The sequence below is a fragment of the Podarcis liolepis genome (genome assembly GCF_965112155.1).
Source record: "Podarcis liolepis genome assembly, chromosome: W".
NCBI classification, from domain to species: Eukaryota; Metazoa; Chordata; class Lepidosauria; order Squamata; family Lacertidae; genus Podarcis; species Podarcis liolepis.
This window is the reverse complement of record NC_139568.1, coordinates 7,233,841-7,261,814: the sequence shown is the minus strand read 5'-3', so window position 1 is coordinate 7,261,814 and position 27,974 is coordinate 7,233,841. Positions and strand designations below refer to the sequence as shown.

At 48.7% G+C, this 27,974-nt stretch overlaps 1 long non-coding RNA gene and 1 pseudogene across 2 annotated transcripts in view; one reads left to right on the top strand and one right to left on the bottom strand.

The window, feature by feature from the left end:
* LOC310697729 overlaps positions 1-27,974 on the bottom strand; it is an 861,879-nt gene that overhangs the window by 119,587 nt on the left and 714,318 nt on the right. The window lies entirely within an intron of this gene.
* Positions 1-27,974, top strand: part of LOC310697815 (inositol polyphosphate 5-phosphatase OCRL-like) — a 127,319-nt pseudogene that overhangs the window by 26,932 nt on the left and 72,413 nt on the right. Inside the window, exon 15 of the transcript in view lies at positions 17,939-18,069. The product of the transcript in view is annotated as an inositol polyphosphate 5-phosphatase OCRL-like (transcript). The remainder of the gene's footprint in view (positions 1-17,938; positions 18,070-27,974) is intronic.

The window sequence follows — 27,974 nt, the reverse complement described above, 5'->3', positions numbered from 1 at the left end:
AAATGTTTATCTATGTATATTTCTTGCTCTGCATATTCCCCCTCCCTCATCCGAAATGTTAATGAATGTAATCCCACCCCTCCTTAATCTATTCATGACGTATAAAATATATTCATGATGTAATTCGCGAAACATGACCTTCCCATAATGTATTCATGACGTTTCCTGCACTGTATTCTGGGTTATGGAGGGAACTTTTAAAAGCTTATGTCACCCCATTCTCGGGGTTCAATGCCATTTTGAACCTGTTGCGCAATAAACTCGGATCTTCGTATTTTGCTCCTGTGTCCGGCTGAGCTCCTTTCTTCTCCGCAAGGACCCGCGGACTCTGTCCGACGAGCTGGGTGTTAGTACAACCGCGCACCCAGATTTTTCCGTAACATTTGGCGCCCAACGTGGGGCTTCTTTTGCGGTTCTCCCGTGTTGCTGACTGGGGGCCCCAAAATCTTCAGCCGGCACCGGGCCATTTTGCTCGGGAAGATCCTTTGGACCTCCGGCCATCTTCCGGGCGGTAATCGGAAGCCCCAGGAGTTCAGTCGGGGAGCAAAGAGGGATCCAGCCAGCTTACTCATCGATCCCGGGATCATCATAGAAGACGCGTGAGTATAAGGAAAAGGAAAACCCAGTGCACTGGTGGGAAGGGGGTGGAAGTCTCCTGGCAACTGAATTCTCTGCCCTCCTCTCTATCGCTTCTTCTCGCCTGTACCTTGGTCCAAGTGGTGAGAGAGACTGTGGACTGCCGCTCGACCCAAAAGGGGGTTCTGAGCTCTATCTCTTTCTTCTCAAACTCTCCAGCCAGCCGCACTGATTGAGAGCCCGAAAGTAAGACGGAGAGACCCGGCTTGGAAAGACAGCCGACTCTCTGCAACGGGCATCTCAGTCGAAAGCAAGGGGTTGGAGTTCCTTTTCCGAACTTCCCGAGCGCCCTTACGGAGGGGGCAGGAAGGGGTCTTGCTTTCCTATCAATCAATCCCAGCCGCACCGGTCGGGCCACGTAACACGTGTATCGTGCGTGAGTCCGCTTCCGAAAGCAAGGGGGATTTTCCGTTCGAAACCTGTCCAGGGATCACCCGATCTGGCATTGCACTACGTGGGCGTCCAGTAGGGCCCCTTTTCCTGAGAGTGTGACGATAGGTAGGAGGTTGCCAGGAGGGGGTTGCCCATGAGGAATTGGGCGGGACCGGCAGAGTGGAAGGAAACCCCAGGTTATAGGAAATAGGAGTAAAGAAATAAAGAAATCGGAAAGGGAACATAAGGAATCAGGTAGATAGAGCTCTCAAAACCCTCGCTAAGGAAGTTGCCAAGCAGCTAGAGACCCCTCTTTACTATATACCCTTGCATTAGGTATAATACTTCCCTAGGTATACCATACCAATCCTTACCAACCCCCCTCTTTCTTCTTTCTGTCTAGACACGCGTGAATAAAATGGGTACCCAGGCCTCTAAGCATGAACGGGCTCGCTCCGGGAGGAAGGCTTCAAGGAAGCCATCCAAATCCCAGAGGGACCCCGACTCCCCTCTCGAATTCGTCATCTCCTATTGGAAATCTATTCCCGGGCATAAATTGCTGTCGAGGCAGAAGTTAGAAGATCTCTGTAGAGACACTTGGCCCGCCGGAACTGCCTCCGCAAAACCAGAGTTACGTTGGCCAAAAGGGGGCTCTTTTAATGAAGACCGTCTACAACATCTTAGAAAATACTTGTTAGAAGAAAAGCCCCGTCAATTGGAATACCTGGCCACCTTCGAAACGGTCAAAAGGCTGCTCCAAGGCACCAAAGGAGCGACGACCTATCAGCTGCCTGTCTTAAGTCATGGAAGGTCGTCCTTGCCCCCCCCCCCCATACGAGGGATACCCTGGAGAAGACTCCATGGAACAAGCGTTCATCCCCTTCTACTATAGGCAAACTATTCCACCCGCCCCAAGGGGTCACTCAGATAGCGATGAAGACACACGGGAGCCAGGGGCACGGGGGGGGGGGCGCGAGCCCACGAATCACCAGGCAGCGAGCTAAGGAGATTCAGAACGCTACCTCAGAAGGCTCTAACCCCGTAGCTCTGGGACAGCGAGCTAAAGAAATACTAGATGCCACCTTGAGAGACCCCAGCCTTCTAGAAAAACTTAAAGAGACCCCGGGGACGTCCAAACAGACGGAGTCCGCAGCCGTCCAGATGCCCTTAAGGGCCCTGCCAATCCCACCCCTGCAACCGGCCGGACGTCCTCGGATGGTATACACTCACCAACCATTCTATACGGCAGACCTGGTAACCTGGTCAAATCAAATGCCATCCTTAAGAGATGACCCGGATAAGTGTCACCGTCAGGTCAGCGCTATTTTCTCGACCCACAAGCCGACTTGGCCAGACGTTCATGTTCTCCTAAATGCCCTTTTCAACGAGGCCGAAAAGGCAGATATTTTAGCCAAGGCCGGAGAAGCAATTGAACTCCCGAATTACCAGACAGGACGCCCACAAGGCGTTGAGGCACTCACGGCCCAATGCCTACGCACCGAACCAACCTGGGACTATAATACCACAGACGGAACATGGTGCTTAGATTTGTTTAAGAAGGCAATCTTGGACGGCATTAAGGCTGCTGGCCAGCGTACAGTCAACTGGACGAAAGTCCAAACTGTGTTACAAGGGGCCAATGAACACCCATCCGACTATTACACCAGGCTAGTATCAGCCATCAAGACCTGGGGAGGGATCGACCCAGATAATTCTCAACACGAGGTCATTGTGAAAGGCTTCTTCAAGGATCAAGCTTGCCCTGATATTAGAAAAGCCCTAAACCTACAAATAGGGTATGATGGAAAGAGCATTAGCGAAATCCTCTCCATCGCGAAATCCGTCTTTAACTCCCGAGACGAGAGGAAGAAAAGGGACCCCAAGCCCGAAACGGAACAGATCCTAGCCCTTAGCATGGAACCAACCTACGGCAGAGGCAGAGGTTTCAGTCGAGGAAAGGGAGTCCGGGGAGGAGGACCTCCGAATCCTCATAGACCATGGGGACCAGCTGCAGGAGGGTGTTTTTATTGCCAAGAGGAAGGACACATAAAAAGATTCTGTCCCTACCTCAATAATATGACTCACCAAGTACACCCCAACACGACCTACGGGTACCAAAACCAACCTCCTATGCCCTACAACCCTCGAGCCGCCCCGGCCTCTTACAACCCACCGCTCCCGAATGCCCCTACTAAAACTCAAACGCCTCTGCAGGGACCGAGGACCCAAATGCCAGCAATAACTCCGTCCACCCACCCTTGGGTGAACGCTTCTGCTCCGCCTCTACACCCCCCTAACCAACCCCCCCAGACGACCAACAAACGTATTGACAATCAGAAGGGGGTCCCGACCAAACTCAAACCATCTGTCCAGTCCTAACGTTATCCTCCGAAGATCCATTTTGCACCATAGAGATAGATGGCCATCCTTATCAATGCCTACTGGACACCGGGGCCACATACTCCACTTTAACCGATAGTCACCTGGAACCAGGTTCAGAAACAAAAAAAGTTATGGATCTGGATGGGATACCCCGCACTTGTCCCCTATCATGTCCAACTAAAGTTACCCTCGGACCCCTACTCGCCGAGCATACCTTCCTCTTAACCAGTAGCCCGGTAAATCTCCTCGGAAGAGACTTACTCTGTAAATTAAACGCAACAATTAAATGCTCTCAAGAAGGTATCTACCTATACATGCCCGAAGATTCCATCCCTGCATTTCAAGGGATGATGGAAGAAGTAAAGACAGATAGGCAGTTTCCCGAACTCCCTCCCGAACTGGAGAACGATTTACCCCCTTCTCTATGGGGCACTGAGTCAACCTCAGTGGGTCTCCTCCTATCGGCTGTCCCAGTAAAAATTACCTATAGGACTGACCTACCCTTTCCGTGTACTAAACAATACCCCTTACCCAAGGAAGCCATTGAGGGGCTAACCCCGATGATAGAAGACTTTCTCGAAAAGGGGATCCTAGTCCCTTGTGCATCTCCATGCAATACACCAGTACTACCAGTAAAGAAACCGTCCGCCGAGGGAGCCCCAGTCCGATACCGCTTCGTCCAGGATTTGCGATTAGTAAATCAATTTGTGATTCCCCGCCACCCAGTAGTGGGCAACCCTAACTCCCTCCTAAACGCCATACCTGCAGGAACCCAATGGTATACCGCTGCAGATCTGTGCTCTGCCTTCTTTAGTATACCATTAGACCCAGCTAGCCAATTCCTCTTCGCCTTCACATGGGGACCCAGTCAATTAACCTGGACAAGGTTGCCCCAGGGGTACGTGGAGTCACCAGCAATCTTTTCGGCAATCCTACATCAAGATTTGCAAGATATACGCCTCCCAGCTAGTTCTGCCCTCCTCCTTTACGTAGATGACCTGCTCCTCTGTTCTACCAGCGAGGAAGCGTGTAAAACAGACACCAAGCATCTCCTTGCCGAACTACCCCGAAAGGGGCACAAGGTGTCACCAAAAAAGCTACAATACTGCAAGCAGGAAGTAAAATACCTCGGGCACATCCTGGGAGTGGGCACCCGAAGCTTAGCAACGGATAGGATAGAAGCCGTCACTAAAATTCCCCTTCCCAAAACCAAGCGGCAACTACGGGGATTTCTAGGAATGGCAGGCTTCTGCAGAGCCTGGATCGCAGGCTACAGCGAAATAACGAAACCATTGTCTGCCATGACCCGCCAAGACCACCCCGACACCCTAATTTGGGAAGAAGAAGCATACAAATCTTTTGAACGATTGAAACTGGAACTAAGGTCAGCCCCTGCGCTAGGCTTGCCCGACTACAGAATCCCCTTCAACTTGTTTATCCATGAACAAATGGGGGTAGCCTCTGGGGTACTGACTCAACCTTTCCGGGATAAAGAGAGACCTGTGGCATATTATAGCCTACAATTGGATAATACTGCAAAGGGGGCAGTAAGCTGCCTGCGGGCTATAGCCGCCGCAGCGACCCTCCTCGAAAAGGCTCAAGAAACAGTCTTGGGGCATGAAATCATTGTTCATGTCCCCCACTCTGTCTCCACCCTCCTAACTCTGCGAGGTTGTCATCACTTTTCTAACTCCCGACTAAACAAGTATGAAGCCCTTCTGCTAACCCCGTCAAACGTCACCATAAAAAGAGTCAACTCCCTTAACCCAGCCACCCTTCTACCCCTCCCCGATGATGGAACCCCACACCACGACTGTGCCACAATAGTCCGTCAAGCCGAGAAACCCAGGGAAGACCTAGATCACCTACCCTTGGAAAACCCAGACCTTGTACTCTACACAGACGGCAGCTCCAGGGTTATAGAAGGGGAGAGGAAAACGGGATATGCCGTGGTTACGGACTTTGAAGTCTTAGAATCCAACCCAATCAACCCACAGTATAGCGCCCAAGCTGCAGAATTAATAGCGCTCATACGCGCCTGCGAACTCAGTGAGGGCAAGCGGGCAACCATCTACACGGATAGTAAATATTGTTTCGGATTAGTCCACACCACTGGTCAAATCTGGCTACAAAGGGGCTTCTTAACAGCTGCAGGCTCCAAAATTTCACACGCCGCTCTAGTGGAGAGGCTACTGACCGCTATCCACATGCCCGATGCAATCGCAGTCGTTCACTGTAAAGCACATACCCGGGGCAGGGACCCAGTTTCAAGAGGCAACAGACGAGCCGATAACGCGGCTCAGGCAGCCGCACTCCGCCCCCCCAACCAAGAATCAGAGTTTCAAGCCCTACAGATCCCACTTAATGTAGATCCCACACAGATTTACAAAGAAGCCCCCGAAGAAGAAAAGACTCTCTGGCGTTCTGTGGGTGCAACCCAACAAAATGACGTTTGGGTCCTCCCTGATGGCAGACCCGTCCTTCCTAAAACATGGGTTTCAAAATTAGTGAGGGTTCTCCATCAACAAACGCATTGGGGAAAGGGGAGACTGATAGAACATGTTAAGAGGTCTTGGTACGCACCAGGCTTGGCAATCGCAGCAACAACAGCATCAAAGAACTGTATTACCTGCAGCTCCTATAACCCCAAGCGACAACCCAGAGCACCTCCAGGGGCCAGACTATGGGCATTCGTCCCCTTCGAAAGCCTACAGCTAGATTTTATCGATCTACCACCCTGCCAAGGCTTCAAACACGCCCTCATCATAATAGACAAACTCTCTTCCTGGGTAGAAGGATTTCCCTGTAGGAAGCCAACCGCCTCTGTAGTAGCCAGAGCCCTCCTGCAGGACATCATTCCCCGGTTTGGGGTTCCCCGCCGCCTAGACAGTGACAGAGGAACCCATTTCACGGCTCAAATAGTGCAATTAGTCGCAAAAGCTCTACAAATAAAATGGGATCTTCATACACCCTATCACCCACAATCTTCTGGCCAAGTAGAGCGCATGAACCAAGAAATTAAAACACAACTTGGAAAACTCTGCAGACTTACTGGACTAAAGTGGGTAAATGCACTCCCATTAGTTCTCCACAACATACGAAGTGCCCCTACAGGACCCTTGAAACTGTCTCCGTACGAACTCCTATTTGGGAGACCCCCTCCCGTCTATAATACCCTATTTCCCCTCTCGGAGCTCGAACTAGGGGAAGCAGAACTTACTAACTATGTCATTCAGCTCCAGACGCAGCTACAGCGCCTCCACCAGTACGCAGCCATCGAAGGACAGAATCTACCCATCGACGTACAAGCCCACTCCTTCGATCCCGGTGACTGGATCCTCGTTAAGGTTTATCAAAAGGAACCCCTTCAACCCGCCTGGGAGGGCCCCTACCAAATTCTCCTGACGTCACCGGCCGCCGTAAAGGTAGGGGAAAAGAATTCGTGGCTTCACCACACGAGGTGTAAGTCCGTGCCCCCCCTCAAGAGACAGAAGAAAACCCCGGCGAGGACTTCACCTTTTCGACCCCTCCCACACCACCGACCTCGTACATCGACGACGCCGAAGAACAGACCGGACCAGCAGATCGGGGCCAAGATCGGGCTCAACAGACCGGACCAGCAGATCGGGGCCAAGATCGGGCTCAACAGACCGGACCAGCAGATCGGGGCCAAGATCGGGCTCAACAGACCGGACCGGACGCCACGACAACCAACTGGACATCCGAGATCGTCCCGGACTCCGACGCCCTCAAGCTACGTCTCAAACGCTGTGACAGCTCCGCTTGACATCTCCCTACACCACCGCTTCATCTGACAGCTCATCTGACAGCTCCGTTTGACAGCTCCCTACACCACCGCTTCATCTGACAGCTCCTCTGACAGCTCCTCTGACAGCTCAGCTCATCTGACAGCTCCGTTTGACAGCTCCCTACACCACCGCTTCATCTGACAGCTCCTCTGACAGCTCATCTGACAGCTCAGCTCATCTGACAGCTCCGTTTGACAGCTCCCTACACCACCGCTTCATCTGACAGCCCACCTGACAGCTCCATTTGACAGCTCCCTACATCACCGCTTCATCTGACAGCTCATCCGACAGCTCCGTTTGACACCTCCGCTTGCAGCTTGCTCCTTACACTCACCCAGGCCATGGGTCTTGCCTGCGCCGCCCTCCTTCTTGCCGCCTTATCCAGGGTCACGCCTACCTTGTCGGACCACTGCACAGGATTACAAACGGACTATCACTTCTTGGACTATCACGAGGTCGAGACAGGGGGAAGGTCTAACCCTGATCGAATGGGGGACTTTGATTTTTGCCTTCCTGAGTCTCGGACCCTACTCCGCCATTCCCTAGTACCCCGACTTGCCGATGACGAACACTGGGAACTCTTCATCCGAAACAAGGACTTACGCCGTATCGGGTCTGCTGCCCTCACCCTTGACCATTCATCTTACCGCCTGACTTGCCATAACGGGACTTACCTTCTTTACAAGAATGGAGAGATCTCACAAAATCCAAACTGGACCGAAGTCGAGATAGGAGGGGCCTCTCATGCTTACACGGACTCAAACCACCCCTCTGGAAACTTGACTTTCGGGTTCCAGTGTCTCCTCTCTGTCCCAGAAACCCGGAAACCTCAACTCCAAGGACTCTGCCTACGGCGGTTCTGCTGCCTATGGAACCTAGGGGCCACTCATGAGTGGAAAGGGGCTGAATATCTCGAAGGCTGGCACCATCCTATTGTTGATTTAAAGCAGAGTCCCGTGCCCAGCGGAAGGATGAGGAGTACGTGCTGCATACTCTATATTGTTTTTATTTACAGTTCATAGCTGGTATATTACAGAAAGACATCTTGCCTCTGCCGGAGCAAAAAAAATGCATCCTCTCTCCTCAACAGCTCGGAGAGAATCACACAGTGAAAAACAGGAAACCAGTGTACGTCACATCCAGCCTCCCTTTCCCGTGAGAAACTCCAACAGTACAGACTGTGGAATGTAAACACCTGTCTCGTGACAAGCCCTTTCGCTGCACAGTGAAGGAAAGCAGAAACCAACATCCTCCCCCTTTCTGTGAACATCACTGGGCAGCGTGTTCGTACAATATCAGTACAAACCCAACTTCTGCACATAGGTACAGTGTTGATCCCTTGATACAATCTTGGACAATACATCAGCAGGAATTTCATTACCTGGCATATAGGACACCGTTACGAGTCCCTTCTGAATACATTCCCTAGCATGCTGCAACTTTAATTGCAAGTGCTTCGTGCTTTGCTTACAACCTTCAGACTTCAGCAAAGCCAAACATGCTTTGTTGTCCTGGTAAACCTGGATTGGACATTTGACAGGAATTTTCATATCTTTGCACAATTGTACTAACCATTCACAATCCTTAAGTGAATAAGACAGTGCATTCAGTTCAGCTTCACAAGTACTTAAGCTAACTGTTGTTTGCTTCTTGCATGACCAATCAAACAGACCCTGATTGTACATGTAGCAAACTCCAGACGTACTTTTCCTGTCTGTAGTGTCACTTCCAAAACTTGCATCTGCAAATATCTCAAGACCACCAGACTTCTTATTGTTAAATCTCAGTCTGTAATGCATAGTGCCTTTCAAATACCGCGCTATGCGTTTCAGAGCTTTCCAATCCTTGACACTAGGATTGTTGACTTGTCTGCTTAGCAAATTACAGCTAACAGCAATGTCTGGTCTTGAACATCTGGCAATGAAGTTTAGCTTGCCTAGCACACTTCTGTACAGTGTAGTGTCAGAAAATGCTTCTTCAGTGTCATCTACCTGATAACCTGTTGTCATCGGTGTGTCTACAGGGTTAGCATCCATCAGGTTTAGTTTGCTTAACACATCAGCAATTTTCCGTGACTGGTGTACTAGAATGTTACCATCTCGATCTTTCTCTATTTCCAGAGATAGGTAGTTGTTTACCTCACCAAGATCTTTCATGTCAAAGTGCTCTTTCAGTTGAGCTAGGGCGTTATTGTACATTGCGACATCTTTCCAAAAGAATAATAAATCATCAACATAAAACAAACAGTACAATTTCTTTTGCCCCTCTTCTTTGACAAATACACATGGATCAGCTTTCCCTTGCTGAAAACCTAGAGAAAACAATACTTCAGTGAGTTTTGTGTGCCAACACCGTGCACTTTGTTTGAGACCATAAAGGGATTTCTTCAGAGCACAAACAAATCCCTGTTTTACCTGTACGCCATCAGGTGGAAGCATATAAAGTGATTCATCCAGAGATCCGTACAGAAAAGCTGTATTAATATCATGGTGACTAATGTGTAGATTTTCCTCTGCAGCTAGCTTGAGCATAAGCCTAATGCTCTCATATCTCACTGTGGGTGAGTAGGTCTCGTGATAGTCTTCACCTGGTACCTGTGCAAAACCTCTGGCTACCAATCTGGCTTTGTGTCTGACTATCTTGCCATTTTGATCTGTCTTCGCTTTGAAGACCCATTTGCTTTCAAGCAGTTTCATTCCTGGAACTACTGGAACTAGCTACCATGTTTTGTTCCTTTCTAAGGAATCAAGCTCAGCCTTCATGGCATTTAACCATGGCTCAGCTTCCTTTGAATCCAAACCCTGGATTTCTTGGAAACTTGAAGGTTCAAATACCTTCTTGGAGCTTTTAATAGCTGTTACTGCTATCGTAGCAAATTCATCAGCAAATCTCTTTGGAGGTTTGCCTTTTGTGGCTCTCTGTGACCTACGAATTAGCCTTAAGTCTTCAATACTCTCCTCTTCCTTCTTAGGAGAAAAACGACCTATTGTGAACAATGGTTCCTCCAATTCTTGATCAGAGTTTTCAGAGGGTCGCATAGAGGCTTTCGCACTCTTGAAATCCTCTGAATCACCCGATTCAGTTTCAGATTCAGACTCAGAACCTTCATCAGTGGGTGTGGGTTGTTGTGGTTGCTTTTGACTATCCTCAGTTTCATCACCGTCATCAGGATAACATTGGAAAATTCCCACATTCTCCCCCCACTTTGCATTGTACTCAACACTTCTCGTGAGCTTAATTGTCTTAGAGTCAGTCATCATTATTCTGTAAGACCCTTTCTGATAACCTAGAAAGATACCATGCAATCCACGCTTGTCTAACTTGGAGTTTTGTGGCGAGTGAACCCACATGTCAGAACCAAAAATCTTCATGTGTTTGATGTATGGCTTCTTGCCAAACATCTTCTCATAGGGGGTACAACCAATCGCTGAAGATAACCTGCGATTGTAACTGTAAATAAAACACGAGAGAGCTTCGGCCCAATAACTCTCTGGAAGATTGGCATCATGCAGCAAGGTTTTTAACCCTTGAAGCAATGTCTGATTTGCCCGTTCCGCAAGTCCATTCTGCCATGGCGAGCGAGGACTAGACAAATCGTGTTGAATTCCTTTCTCAGTCAGAAAAGCTTCAAACTGCTGAGAAGTGAATTCTCCCCCGCGATCACTGAAAAGAGTCTTTATCTTCTTACCATGCACATTTTCCAACCAAGCACAGAATTCCTTGAACCTAGGAAAAGCCTCTGATTTCTGCTTGAGATTGTACACAAAAATATATCTAGAAAATGCATCAATGAGAACCATGAAGTACCTATTGCCACCCAAAGAGGGCGCTAGTGGTCCAACCAAATCAGCATGAACAACCTGGTATGGTTCTGTAGCTTGCCTACTAGACACCTTACCTTTCGCAGCCATTTTCACCTTGTTTGCTGCGCATGCTTTGCACTTCATGTGGTACCTGCAGGGTTTAATAGTCATACCTTCAACCAAGGCAGGCATTTTAGATACTGCCTCAAAATGCAAATGACCAAATTTTCGGTGAAAATCATGAATACATTCTGCATGCAAACTTTTGTTAGAACCTGCAATGCAACAAGTGTCATCCTGCACAACATCATCATAATACAAAACAAACAAACGATCAACATATTCAGCATGCAATACATAATCATTTTTCTTTGTGATGATGCACTTCTTGTTCTTGAAGGACACGTCAATGTTCCGCTCATTCAGCTGTCCAACGCTGAGCAGATTATGTTTGGCGTCTGGTACGTATAGCACATTCTGTATCGATAAGTCCAAACTGTGAAGAACAACAGTTCCGTAGCCTTTACTGGGAATAGTGTGGTCATCCGCCTGGTGAATCGCACCTTCCTGCGGTGTAAAAGACACAAACAGTCTCTTATCATTGCACATGTGGTGAGTTGCCGCTGAATCAACAACGAAGAAAGATCTAGACGTCTTCTGGACCTCTGCAACCTTTGGAGTGAAGCGTGAAACCATAGCCTTGTGCTGCGTTGTCCTAGACACCGGACCTTTGCCTTTGCCTCGGCCTTTTCCACGCGATGAGCTTTCGCTGCGCTGCTCTGTCTTGGCCCTGGGATATCTGCATTCCCTCTTCATATGGCCTAGACGTCCACACGAGTAGCATTTCACTGCCTTCAAAGCTTTGGCGCCATCTGGTGGTTCCACTGCACTATGGGATGACGTCTGTGAAGACTCCCCCTTGCCCATGCAGCTAGCACCCCGGCGATCTGCTTCATTTAATATCACGGCAGTTACAAAGTCCACTGTCAGCTGAGCGGTTGGCTGCACAGCAATCTGGGTTGCAACAGACTCCCAACCTGAACCCAAAGATTGTAGTACCATGAAAGAATACACAGCCTCTGGAAAGTTGAGTCCTCTCTGTTGCAGCTCATGTCTCAGATTTTGCATCTCCATCAGATGTAAACGCACATCTCCACCTTCAGCAAGAGCCATATTATGCAGCTTGTTAAAGTAAAACATAGTGGATCCAGCTTCTGTCCTTAAGTGAGCCTCTCTCAAAGCGTCCCAAATTTCTCTGGCTGAGGTCTTATCACGCAATAGACAGAGCTCTTCTGGGGATACTATCAACGTAAGAGTTCCCCTTGCTTTGGAATCTTTAGCTTCCCATGCATCTGTAACTGGAACTGGGGGGGTGTCTGTAATCACTTCAAACAAACCCTCTTTCCGCAGAATTGCCTCTGCATACAAAACCCAGTCGACATAGTTTTTCTTGTTGAGCTTAGGAATCCCACAAGCATCCTGAAGGGCCATCATGACTCTGGCATTAGCCTTCAGCGTCATATATGCTGCTTTAAATCTTGCTGCGTCACTGCTGCAGCTGCTTTATTCCAAAAGCGCACTTAAAAGTTACTTTCGATTTCCCCAGCATAGTGACTTGTGCCTGGGAGCCTTTTGCCTTTTCCCGGCAAAACCGGCTTTAAAGTGTCAAAGACCAGCCATAAAGCCATAAAGCCATTAACTAGAAGCTGGCAGGCTGCCCGGAGCAGTAGCACATACCTCATCAATCACTTTTACGCGCAGAGCAGATTCCGATCCGATCTGTCCCTCTGCATTCCGATCCTTTGCCGGCACTCCGATTCGACTTCTGGAGCCCATAACCACGTGTTGATTTAAAGCAGAGTCCCGTGCCCAGCGGAAGGATGAGGAGTACGTGCTGCATACTCTATATTGCTTTATTTATAGTTCAAAGCTGGTATATTACAGAAAGACATCTTGCCTCTGCCGGAGCAGAAAAATGCATCCTCTCTCCTCAACAGCTCGGAGAGAATCACACAGTGAAAAACAGGAAACCAGTGTACGTCACATCCAGCCTCCCTTTCCCGTGAGAAACTCCAACAGTACAGACTGTGGAATGTAAACACCTGTCTCGTGACAAGCCCTTTCGCTGCACAGTGAAGGAAAGCAGAAACCAACACCTATACACCCTTCGCGCTCCCCCTCATGGGACCACGTCGGACCCCTGAGATGCGGCGGTATCGCCAGGGATTGACGACTATTAAACACCACCGACCCACTCCACCCTGTCGGCACAGCACCTCGGCAAGTCGGCACTGACTCTGCACTCCCCGGAGAAGACCTCCTTTCATCCTAGGAACAAAACTCTTATATTAAACTTCTCAGCCAGGTGGCAAAGGAAGCGCCCTACCCAGACTGCTGGATCTGTGCTCACGCGCCCAGCCACCTCCAGCAGAGTCTTCCACTCGTCCCAGTACCAGTGACCCTGGAGCAGTTCCGTTCCGGAAACGTTACCTCCTGGAACCTAACTACTCTCAACTTAACACATCAATACCTCTACCTCACCGGCCCTACAAAGGGACCCCTTTGCCGCCGCTTCTCCGGAGAAGGAACCTTCATTGGATCCAGTACATGTACATACGCTCTCGAAATCCTACCAACTGGCCTAGTCACCGTCACCAACACTAGGGGTCCCCGGACTTTTCCTAACCTCACCACCGCCTGGGCCGCTGTCGTTGGACATCCCTTGGACTGGAAACCCCAGCCCACGGACTCCATGCTGCTGCAGACTTTTGCGTCAGGCAGGATGGAATCTTACCTCAGCGGCTTATTCTGGGTATGCGGACATCGCGCATATACCTGGGTAAGCCCACATATGTCTGGATCCTGCTTCATCGGCTACATTGTTCCTGGAATTAGAATAGTTCCCCACCTACCCCCCGGAAGACAAAGGAACAAGAGGGAGCAGAAAGAGCTGTCGGATCTGTCAGACGTTGCTGCGAATGGAGAGACCGTAGGTCGAGCACTTTTCCCCGCCTACGGTGCCGGCTCAAACCATGTGGATATTCTCCGACTCACTGACATCCTCCTTAAATTCATGCAGGAGGCGACCCAGATCACAGACTCCCTTATGTCTGAATTATCCGAGGTAAGACAGTTAAGCTTACAGACGAGGATTGCGATGGACTTCCTTCTGTCCAGTCAGGGAGGCACCTGTGCACTTATAGGCACAGAGTGCTGCACGTATGTAACTGATCAATCCTTGAACATAACCGGACATCTTAACAATATCCACGAGCTGGCAGGGAGGTTGGATAATATCCAGCACGAGGGACTTTCTGAATTGGACTTATGGGGATGGTTGCCTAAACTGGGATGGCTCCGACAGTTGTTGAAAACTGTGCTCCTTACCGCCCTCATTGTTATTTTCTGTATCTCTATCTTCTGCTGTACTATACACTGCGTTCCCTCTTGCTGCTCTCTCTGTCATTGCCCGACCTCTCCTCCCCCCTTCTCACTCAGGGCATACTCTCGCTCCCAGAACATCCCGACCTTCCCAGAATATATACGGATGAGACACATGGGAGAAGGAGAATACGAGATCACTGAACTCTAGGGTGCGGAGAAAGGATTTGCAAGTTCCTTCAGAACTTTAATGCAAATCTATCTCCGAATGGGGGACTGATACGGAACGGAAGGGGGGGGGCTCCTCTTCCTCCCTCCTTTCCAGGAACGTCCGAGGCGATGACCTCGAGGGTGCCCACCATACGCTCACCCTCAGCCCCCTCACCGTTACACAAGCACCACACTTTTCCCAGACCCCTCTCTCCCTCTTCCTTCCACGAGCGAAATAAGCTCAAATATTCCCCTATCTTTTCCTATGCCTATCTGCGCTCCATACTTAGAACGAGTAGACCGGGTGTTCCTATTTCCCCGCTGATTCCTATGGCCGCGCTTTAGCCAATCACAGCCATGCATTCGCCCTGCAGGAGCTAGCTCAGGGAGCTACTGCACGCCTCATTTCACCCCTGACAAGCTGTTGACGGCCCCCCACTGCGAGAACAATGGATCCGAAACCAGAGACCTCGTAAAACTGTCAAAATCCTGCTACAATGTATCCATTCTTACTAAAATGTATCCATTCTGTTTCCGCTTTTGATTCATAGTACGGAATAGGCTAGAAAGCATTGAAACCTTTGGAAATTGATATAAAATCAACCGTAGCTCCGATTCCCTCACTCTTGGTGTCATTCAACTCAGCTCCCCTTGGACTCCATGATGCTATCCCTACTTCCATAATCCCCGAAGCGGCAGGTCACGTACACAGGAACTTCTTAATCCTGTCAGATAGCTTCGCCAAACCCTTCCTCCGGGCAATACTAAGTGGCAGACGATGCATATCTTTGGCCCATTGTCCTGCCACCCCCGGTGCTCAATAAATGTTTATCTATGTATATTTCTTGCTCTGCATATTCCCCCTCCCTCATCCGAAATGTTAATGAATGTAATCCCACCCCTCCTTAATCTATTCATGACGTATAAAATATATTCATGATGTAATTCGCGAAACATGACCTTCCCATAATGTATTCATGACGTTTCCTGCACTGTATTCTGGGTTATGGAGGGAACTTTTAAAAGCTTATGTCACCCCATTCTCGGGGTTCAATGCCATTTTGAACCTGTTGCGCAATAAACTCGGATCTTCGTATTTTGCTCCTGTGTCCGGCTGAGCTCCTTTCTTCTCCGCAAGGACCCGCGGACTCTATCCGACGAGCTGGGTGTTAGTACAACCGCGCACCCAGATTTTTCCGTAACACATGCCACTTTGCCGCTTTTGTGCTCTTGGGGGGGACATTTTTGCCCCTTCAAGTGCCCCTTCCAGCTTTGCGGCAGTGTGCATGTGCCTCGAAGGCACGTAAATGGAGTTGCCCTTGTCAACGATCAGCAGCTGCTCCATGCAGTGGCAGCTGGTCCCTTAGGGCAAACCAGGCACTACCCCACCAACCTGACTTTCCTCTCAGGCAACCCGCACCTGCCTGCCTTCTGACTCAAATCCAGTCCAGGTGGTGGCTCTAGCTCTCTGCTTTGGTCTCTTCCCTAGTATCAACGTGGCCCTTGTAGAACTCGGCAGAGGAGAACGGAGACGAAACCAGAATTTGCCAGCACTGCTTGTCACTGATTTTGCGCTGCTTGACTCTGGGTCCGCTTGCGATTGGCAGCACGGGAGGCAGAAAGCCCAGTCTCATGATGCAGGCGCCAGCCCCCTCTGGCCCCAAGAGCCAGTTTTCTCCTTGTCTCTGTGCTCAGCCACTGCTGCACAGGCTATGCCACTCTGGCTTACTCTTACCACCTGAGCACTGGCATTTGGGAAGCGGTAGTGGCTGCTTTGGGGTGGCTCAGGGAAATGTCACTCCTCTCGAAATCAGATCTACTTGGGTGTATTATCCTAGCCACAAGGAGACAGTGGTGACTGTCAATTTGGACAGCTGTAGACATTTAGAACCATGGAGGATATGTTTATCAGTGGCTATTTCTTGCCACTATTATCACAAACCACATGCTTTTGATGACCAGTTTCTGGGGAACATGATGGACAGAGTGCTCTTGTCCCCGTGTCCCTATGGACTCCCAAGTGCATGTGGTTGGCCATTGTGGGAACAAAAATGCTGATCTAACCCAGCAAGGCTCCTGTGTTCTTTAGCAGGCACCAGCTACTCTTGCACTAAGACTCTGATACAGCATGTGTCATTCCCCACACCAATGCACTCTCTCTCTCTCTCTCAAGACAGGGGCGGGGAGTATTGGCGGGGGGGGGAGGGGGGATTAACTGGGTCCTAATCCACAGCTGCCCTGGGGATGAGGGGATCAAATTCTCCATCCTTGCCAACTCCTTTTAGTGATGGGCTGCTTGCCATTGCTGTGCTCCTAAAGCTCTCTTGCTCCCCCCTCCTCTCTTTCTCTTTCTCTTGAATGTGGTAGCTTGAGATAGAACTAACCACCCTGAACATTTATGGAGAGGAAGATGGGAAGGAGACCGGAGGCATGGTTCACCAGCTGCTGTGTGCTGCATTGCCCAGACAAAGTCGTGGGCTGGGGCTCCAGCTGTTGTTCAGTTTCTACCACTGCCTCTGCAACGTGCTCTAGACAAGGGGTGGTGAACATGTGACCCCATCATCTCATCATGCTGGCTGGGGCTGCAGCCCATCAACCTATGAAGGCCCATCCATGTTCTGTTGCTGTTTTTGTTACTTATTTCCTGCCCTTCACCCTAAGGTCCCAGGGCAGGTTCCAGCAATTTAAATAAAATGTTAGCCAAACCTCATGTCCACAGCTGCATATTTAGTAAGCTTTTGGGTGAACTGCACATCCGGAGTGGGAGGATTACGAGCTGCATATTAATAGGGGAGGGGGAGCTTGGGTTTTAGGGTGCGAGCAATTTGTTTTTTGTTTTCCCCCTTGAGATGCTTGCTGTGGCTAGGGCCGGGCGATACGTCAAAATAGATATATTTTCAAATCAGCTTGAAGTCTAGATAGTGAGACTGGTTTCATAATTTCTGACCTGGCAATATATTGTGAATCATGATGTGTGTGTGTGTGTGTACTATGCAAAAAACACCATGTGGGGGGAAACTGTGAAGCCAGACAATGTTTCTCGAGATTCCTGCAGCCCCTGTGGACTCTGCCGGTTCAGCTTTCCCCTGCCCTCCTGCAGGGGGCAGCAAAAATCTCAATGCGGGGGAAACCGTGAAGCCAGCCAATGCCTCTACATAGCTCCATCCTATTTCAGACATCGTGCTATATTGGTGTATTGCAATGTTTAGCTAGTGATATATCACCGTGTTGAAAGCCAGCTATCGCCCAGCCCTAGTTGTGGCCTCAGAGGGCAAGACTTGTCCACCCAGCTGGAGCAAGGAAAGAATGCATACAGGCACACATTCTGTCAGGCTCTCATGCCAGTCCCGCTTGTCATTGGACCTCCAGGAGAAGCAGTTTCTGGATATCGTACCCCAGGATGGTGATGACTCCACTGAGCGGCCAAGGAGATCTGGCTTTTGGTGGACCACCTCTTCCAGAATGCCTGCCACCAGGTGAGCTGAGGGGGACGGTACCATTGAAAGGATGGGTGTGGGCTGGAATCCAGTACCTGTTTTGGGGTGTGCAGGTTCCAAACGTCCCAATTGATTTATATCTTAGCTACCGACTCGCTCTTACAAACTCCTGCTGTGAGTATAGTGGCACCTTGGTGGAGCGGCAGCGGGTGGGACATCCAGCATACGGTCTTCCTTAGAGCGGCTCAGAAGAACCCAAGTGTTCCCAACCATTGTCTGTCTCTCCCTAGCAAAGCGGCTCTCTGAGACTCGCCACTAGAAGAAGCGGGGAATGAGTTCACTCTCCCATTGCCCCAAATCAGGAGAAGGGGAGTAGGAATGCTACTGTGGAAAGCAGGCGGGATACAATTCTCAGCCCTTGTGCCAGCTCTCTTGGTGATGGGCTTCTCTCCATTGTGGCATTCCTCGACCTCTCATTATGCACCCCAGGGCTGGATTGTTCTTTGTGCTATCCAGGATGAAGTTTGCTGGAGTGGACCTCACTTTTATATACCTGGTGGCTTAGGTTCCTAGGCCACCCCATCCTTAAGGCTCTGGGACACAGCACAATGAAATGCCCACAGTCAAGTCCAGTCATGCATCCAAACAGCTTCACAGCTTTAACCCCCATTTGAAAACATCAGCCGGGCTAGATAGAGCAGAGGTGGGGAATCTTGACAGGCCCGCAGGCCCCACATCTAGCATCATACGTGGTGTCAAGGTAAAGACATGGCTGCAAAGGAGCTTCAAGGGTGTGTTCAATTGTTCTTTGGCAAGCAGGGTTTCTTGACCGCACTTTTGGAGTTGACCACTAGTATTTGCTGTTTGGATTGAAACCATGCCTGCAGAAGGACATTTCCTCGGCAGATCAGCTTTGCAGGCAGCTTCGTCAAGAGGGGAGGTGTGGGATCAATACAGTGGGGTGGCTCAGTTGGTAGAGCGTGACACTCTTAATCTCAGGGCTGCGGGTTCAAAATGTGGGGTAATAAGCAAAGGATTTTAGGTATACTAAAAACAACAAGACCGCCCATAAAATGTATGCTATTGCCATGCCAAAATGAGAGGAAATTAGTTGGAGGGAGGCAAGGGATGGGGCCACGGACCCCTGATTGGGAATAAGGGAACTAGATGGTCCTCGGTGTCCCTTCCAACTCCACAATTCTATGATCCTGTGTCTTAAAGACAAATCTTGAGGAATAGTGTGTGTGTGTTTCTGTTTGAACTTTCCCAGCCTTTGCTTTATTCTGATTTGCGCTTGCGTCCCTACTCCCCACGTGTAGAATTGCTATACCTTTGGATTTTCCTGGACATTCAAGCGTTTCCCGCATGGACACTTGTTTCCAACGGCCAAATCCCAGCGGATGGCAACCCTACCCACTTGTGCCAGATTGCCTGGCATACATTACAAGCATCTAGTCACATAGATTCTCCAGAATCCCGGGGCTAGCCCACCTGACGGTAAGAGTCCGCGACCAGAAGGAGGAGGAGTACCATGAAGAATGGACAAAATTCAAAGATTATTTAGCTGAATATGTCAAGATAACCTAACTGGAAAAGCTTGCAAATATGAGATAGGCTTAGGATTTAAATATGTAAGGATAGGAATTAAGATGTTTCAAACTAGATTAGAAAGAATGAAAGATGTGAAGTGATCAAGTTGTTGTTGTTGTTGTTTTTGAGAAGATTGATTTTGGAAAACTGTTAAAATGAAATACAATGAAATTCAACCAGGGGGATTTGAGGAAGTCACTTAACAATGTTATCAAGATTGGTTTAATTACAATTAGGATGTATGTATGTATGTTTGTTTGTTTGCTTGTTTGTCTTAAATATTTTTTGGAAAATTAATTAAAAAAACTGAAAAGAAAAACACCATAGATTATCCAGAATCCCAAGCAGCGACACTGTGAAACTTTCATAGGAATAAAAGGTAGGGGGGAAGGAGGCACAATGTCAAGCAGGCAACAGAATAAACCCGAGCACTGTGGGTCTAAAACCGGCCCCTGAATCTCTTGCTCCCCACTCTGCCCTTCTAACAAGAACATTTTTTTGCTTGCTGGGTGGCTGTGTGCAATGAGAGCTCAGTCACTGAGGAAGGGTGCTGGCCCAGTGGGAGAAGTATGTGCTTGGCATGCAGGCGATCCAAAAATCCATTCAAGAGCAAAATTCCAGTTCTCATGTTTTCTGTCGAAATGGCTAATTTAAAGGGGAATAGCATGGTGGCTTCCACAGAGTCAGACCATTGAGCCGCCTAACTCCTTAAGGGAGGACCAGAGCTCGCTGGTGATGCAGGTCCCAGAACAGTCTCCAGCATCTCCAGGTGAAACTGAAAACATCACCTGCCTGGAACCTTGTAGAGCCACTGCCAATCAGTACAGACAGTGCTGAGTTAGGTAGCTAGGATCCATCCACCATCACCCTTTGCCCGAAGCAAAGGCACATCGCTGGTCCAAATCTTTGAAAGACTTTCCCTGCTCACCAAGCCACCTGCCCTCCTTTATGCATTGCCGATGGCTTATCAAAGGGATCCTCACTGCAAGTCTCATCAAGGCAGACAGCTTGATGAAATCTTGGCACCCTTGCTTTCAAAATGCTAACAGGGACAATGGCACCAGTGGACCTCTGGACTCACAGGGTGCAGCTTACTTGGGAGCCATCAATTGTACACATTTGGAATGGCCCTTGAGAAATGATGGTCTGCCTATATTCAGCAGCTTACCACCTTGTTGTTTGTTAAAAACTTGAATAAAAAGCATGCTTAAAACGAAACAGGAAAAATGAAATTTTGCTGGCTTCTTGAGAAAAGAATAATGCCTCATTATTTGTATCTGCTTTTAAATGTTGTTTCTCTTCTCTTTGTAATGAGTTTTACTGGGTCTGTGGTCATTTTAAGTTGCTTACCTTCTCTAAAATATATAAATCTACTCGACTGGAAACTTTTATTATCCAAATGCAAACCCACTTTTCTTTCTTGGAATGTCCTCCATGGGAATGAGATGAGCAACTGGATAGCAAAATTCCTGGAGTGGGGAGGAGGGTTCAGTGTTCTAATAGATTAGATATGGACAGTCCTTCAGTAAAGCAAAACTTGACACTTTGAAAGCTTTGAGTCCTTTCCAAAAGGACTTCACCCACTATTTAGGGGGGAAGTATGTCAGAACTGACCTTCTGCAGTACTGATTCCACATTCTTGGACTCCTAATCTTACACGTAAGTTAGAGCTGGAACCATCTCAGGCCCTATGGCTCTTGAAATGACCATGACCTATTCAGCAAAACCACAGAATCCAGCTCTCTGGTGACTAAACCCCACTTGCGTTTACAAAATAAATTAACAACAGAGGAAAATCATGGAAGAAATAAAATGGCTTTTGAAATTAACAAATTTTTATCCACATGTATTACGGGACATGTTCAAAGCGCCCCTCAGGAGAAATTCTGTAAGCAAAGGTAGCAGATACACAACGACACAGTGCTAAAAGAAACAAAGGGATTTGGAGGGACCATGAGTGAACAGGTAGTACCAGAATGTACAGAATTGTACCTAGAAAAAGGTTACAACTGGATTACCTTTTTGTAAACAAAAACAACAACAACCCCCAAAATAAAACTCGGAAGCAGCAGGACTCCTTAGGAACTCTTCAAAAAACAAAACACAAAACTGCATATCCCTATCTAGTCACCAAATGTGAGGGGAAACGTAAACCAGCATCTTACACTGCTTTAAATGATAGCCAGGTTCTGCAATTTTTTACCACACCAGAAGTAAAAGCACGGGGCATTAATAAGTTTTTGAAAAATCATGCACTTCATTTGTAGGCAAGGGAAAGCTTTCTGAAATGTACAAAATCTTACTAAGACACACAATCTGTTGAAATGACCAAGCAGCGGACGAGATTCGGGGACAGTGGTGTGCCGCCTGGGGAAATGTTCCTTTCCATTCACCTTAAGCAAAGATGTGGTGACCTTGTGCATCCATAAATAACTTTCAGAAATGTATTTCATTACTTCCCAAAGCTTCTCAATGGGCTACCAAATGGCATTTCTTTCTATTTGGGATGAAACTGGGGAAGCAGCTTTAGAAGAAGGGGTTGCTGACATTCACTGGCCTGGAAAACACCTGATGCCAATATGATGGCAAATTGTGGGTGGTGCACTGATGGAGAAACTAAGGCAACAAATGGGGACATGACGCCACCGGTGTTCTAAAGATACATTTCATGTAAAGATTATGATGGGCTTCTTCAAATGCCCATAGCCTCTTGCACTGAAAAGGATATATCAAGAACTCTGGCCAAAAGTTTCAATATAAGGAATAATTCCTACTCAAGAGTTGAAATGAAAAACGTGTATATTCTGCTAAGAATAACAGTTTGAAGCTAGTAGTAAATTTAAACACAACGTGTAAGTATGATAGTTTTAAAGTAATGGTAAGTTTGGATACAACATTTAAGTACAGAAATAATGTAGTTTCAAATATACAGTGATATATGAAATACCAGTGAACAACAATTGTTTTATACAAGTCTCAATAGCAGTCAAAAAGAGTCCATATTATATAAAATCAGAATAAAGATTAAAGAATAAAGGATCAAATAGGGCCAAAAAGGAGTATCCGGAGTGTGAATCAGATGTACGACTCAGTAGTGGTGACCAGGACAGGGCCCTGTTTCGGAGTACACGCCTTCTTCAGCTCGGTTTTTTGACGACTATAAATCTGTTGGAAGTCTGTATCATTTAATTCTTTTATGTTTCTTTTTCGACATGCGTCTTAGATAATTGCATCCAAGTTTTCTTTCTCAGAGAAACGCAAGAAAATATGACCCAACAATGCAATGCTGGACTCATCCCTCCCATGAGCGTGCCTGGAAAACACGGGTCCCAGTAGTTTCCGCCTTACTCTGCTCCTTTCTCCGTGAAAGGCTGCTCTTTAGCTTTCACATCGGAGCAAACCTCAACCCACCCCCTCCCAAAGAAACCTTTTTTATGAGCCCTCCTACTCTGCGTGTGCTTTCTTTGGCTCCTGTCTCAATGTGCAGAAATTGAGCACATGAATTTTCCAGCATCGGGAGTTTCCCCCAAGACAGTGTCGAGATCAGGCGTGTTTGTGTGGCTCCACGCTTGCAGTTATTGGGGCTTTGGCTAAGAGGAGCGCATGCCCCTGCGCCAGTCCTGAGGAGGCTCAAGGCCAGGGGTCAGCAACCTTTTTCAGCCGTGGCCTTGTCCACCGTCCCTCACAGCATGTGGGGGGCCGGACTATATTTTGGAGAGAGAAAATGAACGAATTCCTATGCCCCACCAAGAACCCAGAGATGCATTTTAAATGAAAGGACACATTCTGCTCATGGAAAAACACATTGATTCCCGGACTGTCCGTGGGCCGGATTGAGAAGACGATTGGGCCGCATCCGGCCCCCGGGCCTTCGGTTGCCTACCCCTGCTCAAGGCAATCACTTCCTGCACTTCACGTTAACGCAGAAGACGGCCCAGTTGTGCTCAGGTGCTCAAAATTCCCTTTTCACCTTTGAATCTTTGGAGGGTCTGTTTCAGTTGGCATCGGGACAGCTCACCTAGCAGTGCAGCTGCCTTTATTGCAGAGGCAGGAAGTTTCCTTCCTTTCATATTCAGGATTTCTGTACTCTCATAGAAATAATAAAATGGTTTCTGCTGTTTGTTAAAAGTCATGAATGAACTCTCACAACTCGTTGATAAGGTAGCTTGCTTGTGTTTCGAGAAATCGTATAAGAGGAGCATTATAGGAAGTTGCACTTGACAGAGTCAATCTAGCCTAGCACTGCCTACACTGACTGGCAGCAGCGCTGCAGGGTTTTCAAACAGGGGACAGTCCCAACCCTGTCTGGTGGAGATCCTGGACTGAACCTGGGATCTCCTGCATGCAAAGCAAGGCCTCCCTCAACTCAGGAGGCATGAGTTCTCTACTGTATTTCAGCAAATGCTTTCACTTTATCATTTCATTTTCATTTGTATATTTTGTGCATATATTTTCCTGTATATTTTAGACAGAGAGGAGTAGCAATACGGTTAGAGGCAAGGTTCAGAGTTAGTGTTGTGTGAGCATTTTAAAGCAGTTGAGTTTAAACAGGAGGGGATTTCACCTGAAGAGATGGCCAGCATCGTGAATCTGTAAGTAGGATTTCGTCTGCTTCTTTTTTGTAATCTTCTGGGGCGAGGGCTTGGGGTCCCCCACACAGCCAGCATCCCCATGGAATTCAACCTCTTCCTGAACAGCTTAACTTCTCTTCCCACCCGCCTTCCCATTCTCCCTCAAATCTCATTGCAGCTCAGCTGGTTAGAGGGAGCTGCAGATAGCACCAAGGTTGCAGGCCCGATTCCCATAAGGTACAGCTGCATATTCCTGCATTGCAGGGGGTTGGACTAGATGACCCCCGGGGTACCTTCCATGATCATTATTTTGGGATGCTTTTTATTACATTCATAGCCCACTTTTCATCCAAGCAGTTCAAGGTGGCATTTACGGCTTGCCTTTCCCCCTGTTTTTCCCCTCACAACAAACCTGTTAGGCAGACTAGGATGAGAGTGACTGGACCCAACATCAAACAGTGCACTTCATGACTGAGTGGGGATTTGCACTCGGATCTCCCAGGTCCTCCTAGTCCAGAATTCTAGCCACTATACACCCCCCCTCTACCCCTTCTCCGTTTCTCAACTCTTCAGCCATCAACTGCAACAGACAGGCGTTCTGTCAGTCTTCCTGTCAGTCACTCTGGCTCTAAGAGAGTTTTCATTGCATTCTTTGGCTCATCAATGCCTTGATGCTTTGACGACCTTCCTAGCAGCCCCCTTCCCTCTCCAGGCAGGGCTGCTGTCCTAAAAGAGAGGCTGAAGGAAGGGAAGAAGAGGCGAGCTGTCAAATGTGGAAACGGAGTTGTGAGCATAGAAGTCAATGGAGCTGTCAAACGAACTGTCAAACTAGCTGTCAGGGAAGCGGGGAGGAAGGCAGTCTATGGAGCTGTCAAACGAGCTGTCAAATGAACTGTCAAACGAACTGTCAAACGAGCTGTTAGGAAGCCAGGATTAGAGCGGTCTACGGAGCTGTCAAACGAGCTGTCAAACCCGTTTAAAGCGTAATTTGATGGCGTCGGTGTCTGGGATGATTTCGGAGGTCCAGTTGGGTGATGTGGCGTCTGGTCCGGTCTGTTGGGCCCGATTCTGGCCCCGATCTTGTAGCCTTATTGGAGTTCACCGATTGGGTCTGCGTTGCTCCGTGACAGGAGGAAGGAAGTCAAAATGACACCGAGTTGGTTCAAAGAAAGAGTTTATTCTGCTCTCCGGATAGCAGAAGGCACTTGCGTGGTGAGTCCACAGCAAGTCCAAAGAAATGACAAGTTTCATGCAGTATATATACCCTCCAGGCATCCTCTCCCCCTTACCCAGCCATGTCAACTTGTATACGCAGGTTGACATCACATATGTTCCTGCTCTGGTACTCTCAACCATAAAAGGATCTTCCTTCCTGTACTACTGACCATAAAAGGATAGTCCTGTTCCTACTCCTATCTTGGAGCAAGAGGTCACTACTTCCAAGAACATGCTCTGGCGTTAGGCCCAGACTTGGGTCTCTGCGTCATTTGTGGTCAGGACATAAGATATGTCTGTCTCTGTTCTACTGGTAAAGTCAAGGCCAGTCTTGCCGTCAAACTGATAAGGGAGAGAGCTGTGTTCTTGTTTTGCATTTGCTCAAGGGCTAAAGTTTATGCATTTTAGCTAAGGAGAAATGGGGATTTTGGTGCAGTTTAAAAACTGCCTGCACAGTCAGTTTTGGGTTTTGGAAACCCATTCCTTCAATCTGGTCCGGTCTGTTGGGCCCGATTCTGGCCCCGATCTGGTCCGGTCTGTTGAGCCCGATTCTGGCCCCGATCTGGTCCGGTCTGTTGTGCCCGATTCTGGCCCCGATCTGGTCCAGTCTGTTGAGCCCGATTCTGGCTCCGATCTGGTCCGGTCTGTTCCTCGTCGTCATCGATGTAGGAGGTCGCCGAAAGAGGTGGGGTTTCGAAGGTGTAATCCTCTCCGAGGCTCTCCTGCGTCTCCTGGGGTGGCAGTGCCGCCTTGCACCTCGTGTGACGTAGCCACGTGGTTTTCTCCCCCACTTTCACAGCAGTTGGTGAGGTCAGAAGTACTTGGTAGGGACCTTCCCAGGCAGGCTGGAGGGGTAGCTTCTGATAGACCTTGACCAGGACCCAGTCACCTGGATGGAAGGAGTGGGCTTGGACGTCAATGGGCAGGTTCTGTCCCCCGATAGCCGCGTACTGGTGGAGGCACTGCAGCTGTTTCTGAAGCTGAATAATATGGTTAGTAAGTTCTGCTTCCCCCACCTCGAGTTCTGAGAGGGGGAATAAGGTGTTATAAATGGGAGGGGGTCTCCCGAATAGGAGTTCAAACGGGGACAGTTTCAAAGGTCCAGTTGGGGCACTCCGTATGTTATGGAGGACCAGTGGGAGTGCATTTACCCATTTCAGTCCAGTGAGCCTGCAAAGTTTTCCCAGTTGTATTTTTATCTCTTGGTTCATACGTTCTACTTGGCCAGAGGATTGTAGATGGTATGGCGTATGGAGATCCCACTTTATTTGGAGGGCCCTGGTCACCTGTTGTACTACATCGGCAGTGAAATGGGTTCCCCTGTCACTGCCCAACCGGCGGGGCACTCCATATAATGTCCTGTAGGAGGGCCCTAGCAACTACTGACACGGTAGCTTTTCGGCAGGGAAATCCCTCCACCCAGGAGGAGAATTGGTCTACTATGATTAGGGCATGTTTGAAGCCCTGACATTGGGGCAAATCGATAAAGTCCAGTTGTAAACTTTCAAAGGGGACAAAGGCCCATGGTCTAGCCCCTGGCGGTTTTCTGGGCTCACGCTTGGGCTTGAAGTTGTGACAGGTGATGCAGTTCTTTTTGAGGCTGCTGTAGCTGCGGCTGCTATCCCTGGAGCGTACCAAGACCTCTTAATATGCTCCATTAACCTCTCTTTTCCCCAATGTGTTTGTTGGTGAAGGATCCTCACCAATTTTGGAATCCAGGCTTTTGGCATGACGGTTCTGCCGTCGGGGAGAATCCAGATGCCATTTTATTCAGTAGCGTCCATAGATTCCCACATGGTTTTTTCCTCCTCTAGGGCTGATTTGTATATTTGTGTAGGGTCAATGTCGACAGGAAACTGTAAGGCTTGGAATTCGGACTCGTTGTTTGGGGGGCGAAGCGCGACCATCTGGGCTGCTTTATCAGCCCATCGGTTACCCCTTGAGACTGAATCCCTTCCTACTTCTGGGGAGGTGCCTCCGGTAATGGCGGAATTCCTCTGATCGGGAGGAATTTGCTCCGTGGGAATCTGGGTCTGGCCGCCACGGCAAAGGCGGAGACCCGCAAAAAATCACAGGCGGGAGAAGCCTGTGAACGTGGCATTCGGTGGGCACCTTTTGCGCCTCCCCTACTCGCGGGGAAACCCGGTTTCGGGGGTCCGGAGCGATGTGGGGTGAGCGGCGCAGTGCTTCGAATCGTCTGCTTCTTCCACGGAGCGAAGCCGCATAGCTGTTGTCAGAGAGCACTGACCATTTCCTGTGGACAATTTGACTTTAAAGTAATTACCCGTGAGTAGAGCTGAAGCGGGAGAACTGGATTTTTAAACGTTTAATTTGGCATCGTAACGGGGAGGTTCAAATACAGGAAGTCCGCCTTCCCCTTTTGTAAATAGACTGAGGCAATCATGCTGCAAGCTGGAGTCTTGGAAAGCCTTTTGTAAAAGACTAAATTTCCATCGGCAAAGAACATTAACCCCCCCCCCTTGGAGGCAGGAGAAGGGGGGGGAGTTGTGGACTGAGTATGCCGGTGGGAGAGAGCGAAGAGAGCTAAAATACCGCCGCTCTGACCCT